Genomic DNA, 13,044 nt, shown 5'->3' on the forward strand with positions numbered 1-13,044 from the left:
TTCTTTGAATAAAAAGGCAAAAATCAAAAAGTTAGCTAAATAAATTGAGAATTTCAATAAAAAAAAATACCCAAGATATAAAATACTTAAAAAATAATAAAAAATGGATTTTTCAGAAAAAAATAACAGAAACAGATCATATTGTCAATTGTACCTTTTCATCAAGAGAAACAAAATAAAAAAAAAGTGAAATAGTTAAGGAATCATGAATGTAACTTTGTGACACACATACACAACATAAACACACTCAAACACAAAAAAAAATCATCAAGTTATCAATAAAATGAATATAGGATTAAAATTAAATGAAATTGTTGTTTTCTTATTTTGACTTGGCTTAAGTTTGTAATTTAAAAAAAAAAATATATTGAATATCAAATAGTACCTAAAAATATTTTTCTTAAAATTTTGCATATTTTGTTCCTAAATTTGAAAAATTAAGAGGTAGGTATGATTATTTTTTTTAAATAAAGCCGTTTTAATTTTTTTCTATGTTTTTGTCTCATGCTTCATCTCAAAATTTAAAAATCTAATGAGACGAAATATATAAAAAGTTAAAAATTTTATGTAATTTTTACCAATTTTTGATGGTTTTATTCCACTTTTTTCATAATTCAAAAGACAAAAAAAATATTTTTTTAAATAATTTTTGAAAATGAATTTTGATAATAATTTTATTATTAATTTTCAATTAAAAGTTAATAATGAAATTAATTATTTATTATTTAATAATAAATAATAATAATTTAATAAATAATTATTATAAATAATAATAAATAATTTATTATTTTACAAATAAAAATTTTTGTATCCAAATACAAATTTAATTTTTTCTTTCAGTTTTTTAACTTAAAATGGTTTTAATTTATTTTAAATTTACCAAATAATAAAACAAAATGAAAAATAAAAAATAAATCGTACAATTTTTTTATATTTATTTTAAAATTTTTTTTTTTTTAATTTTTTTTATTATCTTTTAATTTTTTTATTATTTATTTTATAAAAAAACATCTTTTGAGACAAAAATATCGAAAAAATGTGGAACGACCTAAATTAAATATTTTTGACTCAAAATGTGAGAAAATAAGAAATTTTTAAAAAGGTATATCTGATTTGAAAAAAAAAAAATTAGATTCAAAAATTAACTAAAATTCAAAATGTTTTTAGATATTCGATATCCTTTTGGGAATTTTCATAATAATTTTTAGAAAATTAAAAGTATGTTCAAAAATTGCAAAATTTTAAGTTAATAAGACTTTTGGCTTTTCAAATTTTTTTGTAAATTAAATTTCTTGTGAAAATTTGTTAAACAGGAAAGCATATTCATGACTAATACTTAATAGAAAGGTTCTTTTTTATCATTTTTAACCATTCAAATGTTTCAACAATTTGAGAAAAAAATTCATTTGTTTACCTATTTATTTTTTTTTAACTGTGTAAAATTCATAATTTCTTATTTTTAATTTAAAAATTAATTAAATTTATTCATTAAATTTTAATCTACACTTTTGAACAATTAAACTCTCGAATATTGTTTAAATTTCATTCAGCAATAAATTTTGAAGCTTTTATTGAAATTTTTCAGTCCAAATTTCTTGAAATTCATCAAAAAATGACGTTAAAATTTGACGTTCCGCATAATTTAATAAAATTCTTCTCCAACTTTGAGACACTTTCAGTATGATTTTGGTTTTGTTCCTCGAGAGCATTTTCAAGAGCTTTAATTCTTTCATCTTGAACCTTTTGCGACTCAGAAAGCTCATCAAGTTTCTCCAAAATTTCTTCTAAAATCTCTTTCAATTCATCTTGTTCCGGTTCTGGATGCAATCGCTCCCATTCACTTGCATAAATTGAATCTGGTAAGCAGTGAATTCCATCAACGCTGTTCACAGTGTAATTTCTTTCTCTCAAATTGAAAGAAAAGGCAGAAGCTTGAACGTTATTTTGATTCAAAAAGCTCAGAATTTCTTTCAATCGACTACAATTGAAGTTATTATCAGCCAAGTAGATAGTTTTCAAATTTGGAGTATTTGGCACGATTTTTTCGACATCTAAATCGAACAAATAATTCGAATAAACGTACAAATCCTTTAAACTTTGTTGTCCACGTAAAATTTCAGCTGGAAAATCAACAAGACCCAAATTTGACAAAAGTAACAAATAAATTTTTTGTGTGTCTCGCAAATCTAAATCTTTGAGAGAAGTTTCTCCGCCAAATAATGACAAATACTCCAAATTTGGCATTCCTTTAAAAGCTTTTCCCGAGACATTTTCGTAGTTATTGATATCCATGACGATTCGAGTCATATTTTTACATCCTTGGAACGCTGTTTCACGAATTTCTCGCATGGCAACTGCTGAGGCGTCAAGTTGGTTTAAATTTGGAAAAACATCGCAAAAGCCTCCAACGAGAACAGGAACATTTCCACGCAAAATTAGATGTCTTACTTGAGATGGATAAGAATGTTGAGGAACAATTGTGTCTCCTTCAGATAAATTTGCAACGTTTAATTCGCAAGTATTGCTCGAAATGGCACAAGTAAAGTTAGCTGCGTTGGCTGAGTAACAAAAAGTTATAAAAAGTACGATTTTGAACATTTTTAAGAGAATTTCTTGTAATTAATTGTCTCTTAAAGTTCAATTAAGACTGAATTTCTGCTTTGAAAAGAATTTCTTATATACAATTAATTTCGTAAAAAACTTTTTTTGTCTTAAAAGTGCATTTAAGTCAATATTTAAACAGTATGGAATAATATCCGTCAACTTTAATCAATTTTGCAAAAACAATTTTGTTTAAAAAGTGATAGCTTTTTTTAGAAATTAGATAAAAATTTCTCATTTTGTTACTTTTCAATCAAAGTAAAATTTTTATTGCCTAATTACTTTTTTTATTTTTATTTTTTTTTTGTGAAATTTATTTTTTATTATTTTAATTTTTTTCTAATTGTAAACCACGTGGTAAATTTTTTATTTTTTTTTTTTAATATTCAAAATTGTTTAAATTAATTTTTGTTAAAAATTTTATTATTTTCTGTATATTCTTTCAAACCACGTGACCTTTTTTTTAAATCAAATAAACTTTTTTAACAAAAATCACGTGACTTTTCATTGAAAACTTCACAAATACTCTTCAAAATTTTTCTAAATATTTTTTTAAAAAAACCACGTGACTTATTTTGAATAAAAATTAATTTTTTCATTAAATAAGTCACGTGGTTTTTCAAAAATTTTTCAGAAGGCTTCTCAAGAATGTTAATGAATCTTTTTGAGGAAAATCACGTGCTTTTTTTTCAATTAATTAAAAAATTTCCATTAAAATTCGCCCATTTTTCTTTGTTTTTTCACGCGAAAAACAACTCTATATTCGCAAAGTTGTTATTTGACAGGTCACCATAGAGGGCAGCACTCTCGATCGGAAGTGCACCGATTTTTTCATTTCCGGCACCGATTTTTTCATTTCCGGCACCGATTTTTTCCCATGAGACGAATGAAAGTGATAATTTACCAATTTCCTCTCAAAAAGCGCCTTCCGGAAAAAACGTCAAATTTTCCAAGTACAAAATATATTTCAGCAGTTAAAATGTCACTCAACAGATGTCGCTAAAAACAAAATTCAAGGTCCAGGGCTTAAACTGCTTTCGACTTTTGCTTTTGCTTTATTGCTATTGCTTTGCTATTGCTTTTGCTTTGCTATTGCTAAAACTTTTTGTTCAATTAAAATGGACTTAATTTTGTTAATTTATATTTTTCTAAGCCACTCAAATTTTTTTTAAACTTTTTGTTCAACAATATCGAAAATCCAATGGGGCGAAATAAAAATAAAAAGTTGAAAATTAGATCAAAAGTGACAGTATTTTCATAATTTTTCAAAATTTTTTAAAAATTATTTAATTTTTGTATTGAAAATTTTATGTTAGCATGAATTTTAGAATTTTCTTACCTAAAAATGTTTCAAAAAAATTTTTTTTTTTATCCCCCTATTTTGGAAAAAAGTTTAACATAAAGTAGATCTAAAACTTTCAAAATGAAGAAATTTTTTAAAAAATTCGAAACTTTGAATTTACATAAAATTTTTCAAATTTTCAGCTCATTTATAATATTTCAGTTAATTTTTAACATTATTTTGAATTATCCATTGAATTAACTTATAAAATATAATTTTTCATGTTTTTTAAAAAAGTAATTTTTTTAATTTGCTTGAGCAAAAGTCAAAAGCAAAATGTATTTGACTTTTTACAAAACTTTAGTTTAAGCCCTGGATAGGTCATTCACTTCATGATCAATAATAAACATATCCAAAAATTTCATCACTTAATCATTTTTATTGACATTTCTTATTTTTTAAAAATGTCAGAAAAAAATTTTAAAAAATTAATAAAGTCACCTCATGAGAAAATAATCATCAACTTCGACATCTCGAATGATTTTACTCCGTTAACTCGTTTCTCGTTACGTTTTTTTTTGTATACCTGATATGCGCGAAACTTACACTGGGTCACAAGTTAAGTAAAGTTATTATATTTAATATTATGAAAAGAGGTTTTATTATTTATTTACAACAACAACGTCAAAAAAAAAGAAAAAAAAACGAAAGTGAAATAAAAAATGAGCAAAGAACGAACGAAGAAGGAAGAAAACGAACAAAAGAAGACATTTAATCGGAGTCATAACTTTTGTAACTCTTGCTTTCGATGATTATTATAATTTTACGAGTTAATTGAGTCGATTTTTTTTCTCCATTGTTGTACCATCGAAGTTCGATTGATTAACCACCGCACTTAAATAAACAACAAAAAAATGACGTTTACTGCACTTGATGGCAATTTTGACCAAAAATGAGCATTTTGATGAACTTTCGCGTACTTTATCGTTGGATCTGACAATTTTTTTTTTAACAATAAATCATTGTAGGTTTCTTGTCAAAAAAAAAAAAACAAAGAGTAGAGAAAAATTTCACTTGTAATGATATTTTAATATTCCGAGTGTATTGATGATGTTCAACATATTCAAATAAGTACGCGATCTCGACAATTACATCTTCGCGGTACACAACAAAACATCCGAAATCTCAATTTAATGATTTTTTTTTCTTTCGTATCTTTGAATTAATGCCATTAAAGGGAACATTGGAGGAGGATGTATCTCGTGATTATTTATGTTGCACTTATATAACATTGGAAACAACATAAAAATAAAAAAAAATTAAAAATGACCAAAAATTTAATTGAAAATAAAGAAAAATGCAGTTTAATGAAGTTAATTACAAAAAAAAAAAATAAATATTTTTCTCATTTTTTTTTGTCAGTGTGTCAGAAGGTAAAAGAAACGTCCAAACAGATTCATCAGTGGTTGTTATGTAATTATTTGCCGGGGGGATGTTTAATTCGAGTGCAATTTCGGAGATTCCCACAAGGCATGTTGACCTTTAATAACACTCTCGTTACTCTCGATTATCATCATATCAAGTTGACTTGTTTGGCTTAGAGGAGTAATTTGGCGAAAAATTAATGTTTTGAAGGTGTTTGATTCAAAAAAAAAATTTTTTGAGCCTGAAGAAAAATTTTTACAAGGTGAGATTTGAGATTTAAAAAAAAATATCAAAATGTTAGAAATCAGTTAAGAATTTTCAAAAAAAATAACTAAAATTTCTTGAAAAATTAAAATTAAAATATTAGGATGTTTCAATGAAAAAACTAAAAGCTTTTTCTAAAAAATCTATCAAAAAATAGAAAATTAGTGTAAGAGCTGAAAAATTGTTTTTTAGAGCTGAAAAATTAAAAACTAACAATTTTTAAAGAACTAAAAATGAAAAAAACTAACTTTATATCGAAAAATTCTTTGAAAGCTGAAAAATTGCAAAAAAGCTCAAATTTTTATGAAAAAACTGAAAATCAAAAACTAACAATAGAATTTAGAGCTGAAGACTAATTTTTAGGTGAAATATTCTTCTAAAAGTAAAAAACTAAAGGTGAAAAACTAAAAATTTGTAACAGAGCTGAAAATTTCTTTAAAGAGCTGAAAAGTCAAAATTTAGAGCTAAAAAAATAAAAAAAAAATAGTGTGAGAGCTGAAAAACTGTTTTTAGAGCTGAAAAATTCAAAAACTAACAATTTTCAAAGAGCTGAAAATGAAAAAAACTAACTTTATATCGAAAAATTTGTTAAAAACTGAAAAATTGATCAAGAGCTAATTTAGAGCCAATTTTTGTCAAAAGCTGAAAAATTAATGAAAAGCTCAAATTTTTTTTAATACATAACTGGAAAGTCAAAAACTAAAAGTGAAAGAGCTGAAAGTTTCTTATAAGAGCTAAAAAGTCAAATTTTCGACTAAATTTAGAGCTAAAAAAATAGAAATTTAGTGTGAGAGCTGAAAAATTAAAAACTAACAGTTTTAAAGAGCTAAAAATGAGAAATCTAAATTTATATGGATAAATTCTATGAAAGCTGGAAAAATGATCAAAACCTCAAATTTTTATGCGAAAACTGAATCATAAAAAATCTAAAATAAGAATCTAAAAAAAAATAGAACCTTTTAGATGAAATATTTTACGAAAAAGTCAAAAACTAAAAATTTGTGAAAGAGCTGAAATTTTTTTAAGAGCTAAAAAGTAAAAATTTAGACTAAATTGAGAGCTGAAAACATAAAAAATGCCTTTTGTTTTTTTTTTATTTTTTTTTTAAATCTGAAAAAAAAGTGAAATAACTAAACATTCTTGTAAAATCTGAAAATTTTTCTAAAGAGCTGAACAGTCAAAAGTTTACCAATGATAAAAAACTAAATAGGTAAAAAAGTGTAAAATTTCATAAAAATTAAAATCTTAAATACAATTGACTTTGGATATAAAATTCTAAAAAAAATAAATTATTTAATTTTTAATTAATTAAAAAAAAATTTAATTTATTTTAATTTAAGCAAAAAAAGTATCTAAGGAGCTAAAAAAAATTTAAAGAAATAAAAAAAAATAATTAAATAAATTAAAATGACCATAATACCAATTTTTGATGATCGAAGATAATGCAAAGAAATTTCTCTCCTACTTTGGTCAACTATTTGGCTCGCTTATCTTCGCCACGCCACACGGATGTCAAACAAACTTCACTCAATTTGTTTGATGTCTTTTCGTATAAAAGTAAATATTTTCATGACATTGCCAATAAATAATAATAAAACAAAAATAAAATTAAAGTAAATATTAGACATAGACAAACTCGCGATTTTTTTGGCGTGGCGAGGTGAATATGCCAAAAAAAAACGTGTGTGAATCAATAAAAGTGAAATTTATTTTGTTTGGTCTTTAATTTAATTGAAGAGCGCCTCTCATTACGTCGTTTGGCGTCTCCATTCATCATCACAATTCACACCAGCTTGAGTTGCTCCATCATTAGAGCAACATCGCGCGCCAACCTTTTACATGTAACTTATGTCATAATCACTCTCGACGACCTGCAACGAAATTTGTAACATACATGATGACCAACAGCTGACACGATAAAAATTATATGGGAAAGACGGTCGGAAGTTTTATTGTTTGTTGTTTTTTTCTTTGTTTAGTTATTTTTTTATGAGATGAAATGCATTTCAAGAGCACACCCTCAACCTTTTTATAACATTTTTTGGGTAAAAAATCGAGCGTGGGACCTCCATCGCGTCACTTTTTTAAAGCCCAAAAAAAAAATCGAAAATTTCTTATAAAGTGTCATCATCTCTAATGTAATGCCACTTATCAAAGTGAAATTTACAGATAATTTCATAATTTAATACAAATATGTTAAACAAAACGTTTGTTTGTTTGTCTCGGAGGTACAATATGCGCGAGATTGGCAAAGTACAGCAATAATAATGATGAAAAAAAAAGTGAAGTAGTTTGATTTTCTCTCGTTCATTTCTTTCGTTACAGCCACATTCGAGCTGTTAACATTAAAAAATAAGTGCTAGAAATGTCATAAAAGCGTTAATTTGTTTATGTTTGATGCTTTTTATGCAAATTTTAAGCGAAGTTTAATGCGCACGATTTAATATTTTTTCTTAAAAAATATTTCATGCCGGTTTCGACGCACTTTTCGAGTTATGTAAAAATTTCGAGTTCATCGAAAAGAGTCAAGTTACAAATGATCGTTAATTTGCCAATGATCCGAAGTCACATCCATATAATTTCGTGTCAATTAAAGATTTTGTTGAGGAGGTGATTTTCGTGCGAGGTTTGACGCGACGTCCCGGCCCGATGTTGATGGATGAACAATAGACACCGAAAAGCGAAGAAAAAAATTATGAAATAAAATGTTCATTAGCGGATAAAATCGAAAAGAAGTAAAAAATGTTATAAAATAATTATAATTATAGTAATAAATATGATAATTGATGTGTCTTGTCGTGCCGAGCCGATTTGTGGTTCAAGACATTGTGTCTCGAGATTTGATAATAATAATTTTTTGGTAATACTAGTGGCATAGTTAGACATAATGAAGTCTAATTGCATCAACAATGGGACGCACTTGAAGTTGGGAGAGAAAAAAAATACTCCTTGAGATTTGCGATTTTGATTGAACATAAGGTCAGAAAGTTTTGGTTTTTGATGATTGGAATAGTAATAAGTAGGTAATAATATTTATAAGATTTTTCTAAAGTAATCTGTGAAATTTCTCCAAAATTCTAGATTTTTATCAATATCACGAAAGAAGGAAGGAAGTTTGGAGCGATGAAGATTATATGAAGCTTTCTGTGGGTTGTTTTGCTATTTAACCTGTACCATATTCTAGTTTCACAGTACTGATTTCTTTTAAAAATATGAAAATATCCTTTAGTGAGAGCTGACGGAATTCAATAGGATCAATTCTTCCATTTGTACTTTTAAAAATCAACATTCTAAGGGCGTTTGCTCAGAGATATGTTCTGCTTCAAAGCAAATTCTGCATTCAGCTGATCCTCTGTATACCATCGTGCACATCTTTTTGTTCAGTTTTGCATAACCTGTACCCTAATGGGCGAAATAGGGGTCTGATTAGTGTCTTAAGGGGTCAAATTAATCCCTCGGGAGATAATTTGACCCCTTAAGACCTTCAAAGAGATTAATTTAAGCCTAAAGAGGTTAATAAAGAGGTTAGATCCCCCTAAGGATCCCTATTAGTTATAGATTCCTCTAAAAGGGGTAAAATTAACCTCTTAAAGGATTAAATTATCTCCTGACCCCTTTTCACCTAAACGGTAGTTGCTTTACTTTACGCCTTGTCTCTTGTCCGAAGATTCGAGACTATCCTCATGTTAAGCAAAGGCGGTCCACGAATTGTCGCCATCTGGTTCGTCGATACGCAAGATCTTTCAGATCCCAGAGGTTAGTTAGTTGCCCCTCACCCTCTCTGATGATGTTGGCTTCTGAGAGTGTGGAGCGTCGCCAGGTGTTTTTAGGACGACCTCTTCTGAGGCTTCCTTGTGGGTTGTATACAAAGGCTCTGTTGCATACTTCCTCGGGATCTTTGCGAAGGGTATGCCCGATCCAACCGAATTTTCTCCTGCGTATTTCCAAATTTATATTCGTCATGTTGGCTCTTCTCAGCACCTTAAGGGTAAGGAAAGCAAAAATCACTCTGATTTGTTTGACATTCATATTAAGTAACTCTTTAGTTCTTCTTGGAGATCTGCATGGTACAAATGAATTCACATGATTTGACAGATTTCTTCCTTTATCTTCCGAATACTTTTTAGTTTCATTGATTATCTATTCAAAATTCTTCTTCTAAATATGTCGGACTCTTCACTTGCTAATTTATTTGCAATCTCATTAAATAACTTATAAAAATAATTTTTCGGAAAAAATTTCCATTTTTTCTTCTAAATTTTATGTTTTGCTCATTAAGACCTAAAAAGAAAAAAATATAACAAAATATAAGAAATTATATTTTTAGTTTTCTTACCATTCAGTTTTTAGTGTAAAACCGCTTTAAAATCGAAAATACCTGAAAATAAAAATTTTTTAAATTACTGATGAAAAATTTTAAAAAATAAAATTTTAAACCAAAATTTCTCACAAAAACCGCTCATTGTTGAATTTTTGTGCACCGCTTCACATCAAAAGCTATCACATCATCTAAAGTAATTGCAAGGTGCGTCGAGTAATTAATCCCCAGCGCTAACCCTTTTTGAATCTACCGCTGTCAATTCCTCACATCATTTCGCAAATGTTGATGATTCATGGCAATTTCTTGCATTTACATGACCCGAAGTGCATTTCTTGGCTGTGACTCAACTTCTGAGTTGCATAACGCCAAGTTTCAACTCAAATTTCTTTTAATTGAAATTTATGAAGACAAAAAGTGCAGTTTTACGATTATTGCCCTACGCGACTTTTTGACAATTCTTGCAGGTTTAATTTTGGGATCACGTATGAAAGTCGGCGTGCATTACAAAATAATTTGCATTTAATTAGAGAAAGATTTTTATCGACAATCAGCGAGTCTAGACGATAATTTGTGGCAGTTACCGTCCTAGACAAGACATTAAAATTATTACGTTTATGACCTCTCTCGGCTTTTTGTGAGAAAGTTTTTGCTTTGATGACATCACTCTATCGACAAATCATCAAATCGCATAATTTCGCCAATCAAATTTCCCCCCATGCACATTACTGGTCGATGAACGAACGTCGACTTTTAATACAGTAATAACAATAACAAACATCGACGGTTGCATAACCAAACATTAACATTTAATCTCACATTTGAGCACAATGTAAATAAAGTGTGTGTCGATCTAACAAAAAGAAGAAGAAGAAAAGGAAAAAAAAGTGACATGAAGATGTAACTTGATTTACTTTTAATTTGTATCACATTGTCGATTGTTTGACGTGCGACAAAATTTATAGTGAGGCAATAATTGTCGTCTTAGAAAGAGGTAACAATTAACGGAGACACACAAATTTATTTATTGTCTATTCACCAAATTTAGTACTCCGGAAATTTTTTATTTTTTTTTTTACGAAAAAACTTCCTTGTCATCTTTTACGATTTTTTTTGTAAAGATTTATTGACGAGCTTTGATATTTTTTTATTTATTTTTTTTTTTCACTTCGATTTTTTTTGTAAAGATTTATTGATTTGCAATTTTCGTCACAATTTAACGCATTTTAAAAAGTTCATCGCGCGCAAAAAAAAAATGTCATTAGTCCCCTATTTGTTGATGAGTTCATCGTCGGTCGTCGCTTAATGAGCGTACAAACCTTCATTGAAAGAAAAAAAAAATGTTTTTTGATCACTTTTTTGCTGCAGAAAGTGTTTAAAAGTTATGACATTCGACAGCAAATGAAATGCAAGCTAATTCATGAAAATGAAATGAGTTGAAGAGGTCCCCTAATTAATCAACAGAAACGAAATTTATTTATGATGATGAGCGATTTTGAGGATTATTAGTGACTTTTATTGGCATTATTAAATATGCCAAAGTGGTCATCTTTTGTTTTGTGATTTTGTGATGTGTCTCAATAATTTAGCAATTAGGCACCCACTCATGGCAAACATGAGAGAGTTTGAAAGAAGATGTTGACGAAATTATTGCCGGAGGGAAGTTTTAACGAGATTTCAATAAATTTTGTGAGTTATGAAAAGTGACAGGTTAACAAAATGTTGTATAAGAAAACTTGACAAGTCAATTCAAAATTTATAAAGATGACATATTTGTAATATTTTTTTCATTTTTAGTAGTTTAATGGCTTTTAATAAGGCTTCTATATGGTCTGAAAGTTTCTAGTGCGAAATTTGGGCTTAATTTTTAAACCCTCATAGTCTAAAAGAAAAGCCCTATAAAGTTTTCTTATCAGTTTTTCAATTTTTTTGTAATTTTTTTGAGAATTTTTTTTTTTAGAAGAATGAAAATTTGAGTAAATAAATAGATTTTTCTCAAATAAACTCAAATTTTCATTTTTCTAAAAAAAATGTTTTCAAAAAAACTACAAAAAGTTGGAAAACTGATAAGAAAATTTTAAAGGGCTTTTATTTTAGACTCTGAGGGTCTAAAAAAGCCCAAATTTCCCACTGGGTTGAAAAGAGTTAAATTGCTCTCTTTAAGGAGTGACAAATGAGATATTTTTGAGTAACTCTGAGTATCACAATTTCTGGATTTTTTTAAAGTCAAATTGATTGCATATAGAATTTTAACTTTTTGAAGTGTTATAATTTTGACATTTGCCCCAGTTGATATTTTCAAAATATATAAAATGTCCTAAAAATTGCACATTTTCAAGATTTTTAACCTGATGCGCAAATTTTTTAATAACTGTTCCAAATTTTTTTTTTTCATCATTTTTGTCCCAGTAACATTTTGATTTAATAGGGGGGGGGCCCAAAGCACATTATTTTTAAATACCCAATGCATAATTTAAAAATTTTTACCCAAAAATATTTAAAAATTTCGCCAGAGTTTGACATTTTGAAAATTTTAAAAAAAATTACATAAAAATAACTTTGTCAAAAAATTTTTTTTTTTGCTCAAATCGTGAATTGAAAATTCATGTTAAATTTTTTTATACAAAAATGCACATTAAAAAGCTTTGACTCAATGTAAATTCATCATTTTTGCCCCATTTGACAATTTAATTTAATTGGCCTAATGCACATTCAAAATTTTTGACCCAATGCAAAATTGAAAATGTTTTTTGTTGAAAAAATCTAAAATTCCTCAAATTTTTCGTATAAAATACAATTTTAATTAAAATAAGTCAGAAAACTAAAAAAACCTCGATCTTTTCAAGCCTTCCTCATCTGGAAAATTTTCATCTCTACATCTTTTTGATCCATCAACACTCCGCATCAAAAGTAGTTTAAGGCCAGACAGGAAATTATTGCAATTCTTCGCGATCTCTTGCATCGATTAAGACTGCAACTGCTAAAATGTAATGAAAATGTAATTAAACACCGCGCGTCGATGGCAACATAGTTCAAGTTTATCATTTATCGCCTCGTTTGCAAAAAGTACGTAACAAGAATTCAATTGTTTTCAAGCATTTGCCTCACTTACATTCATCCGATAAATCGTATCTCTTCAACGTTCATATTTCAC

This window comes from Culicoides brevitarsis, chromosome 3, assembly GCF_036172545.1.
Source record: "Culicoides brevitarsis isolate CSIRO-B50_1 chromosome 3, AGI_CSIRO_Cbre_v1, whole genome shotgun sequence".
Classification (NCBI taxonomy): Eukaryota; Metazoa; Arthropoda; class Insecta; order Diptera; family Ceratopogonidae; genus Culicoides; species Culicoides brevitarsis.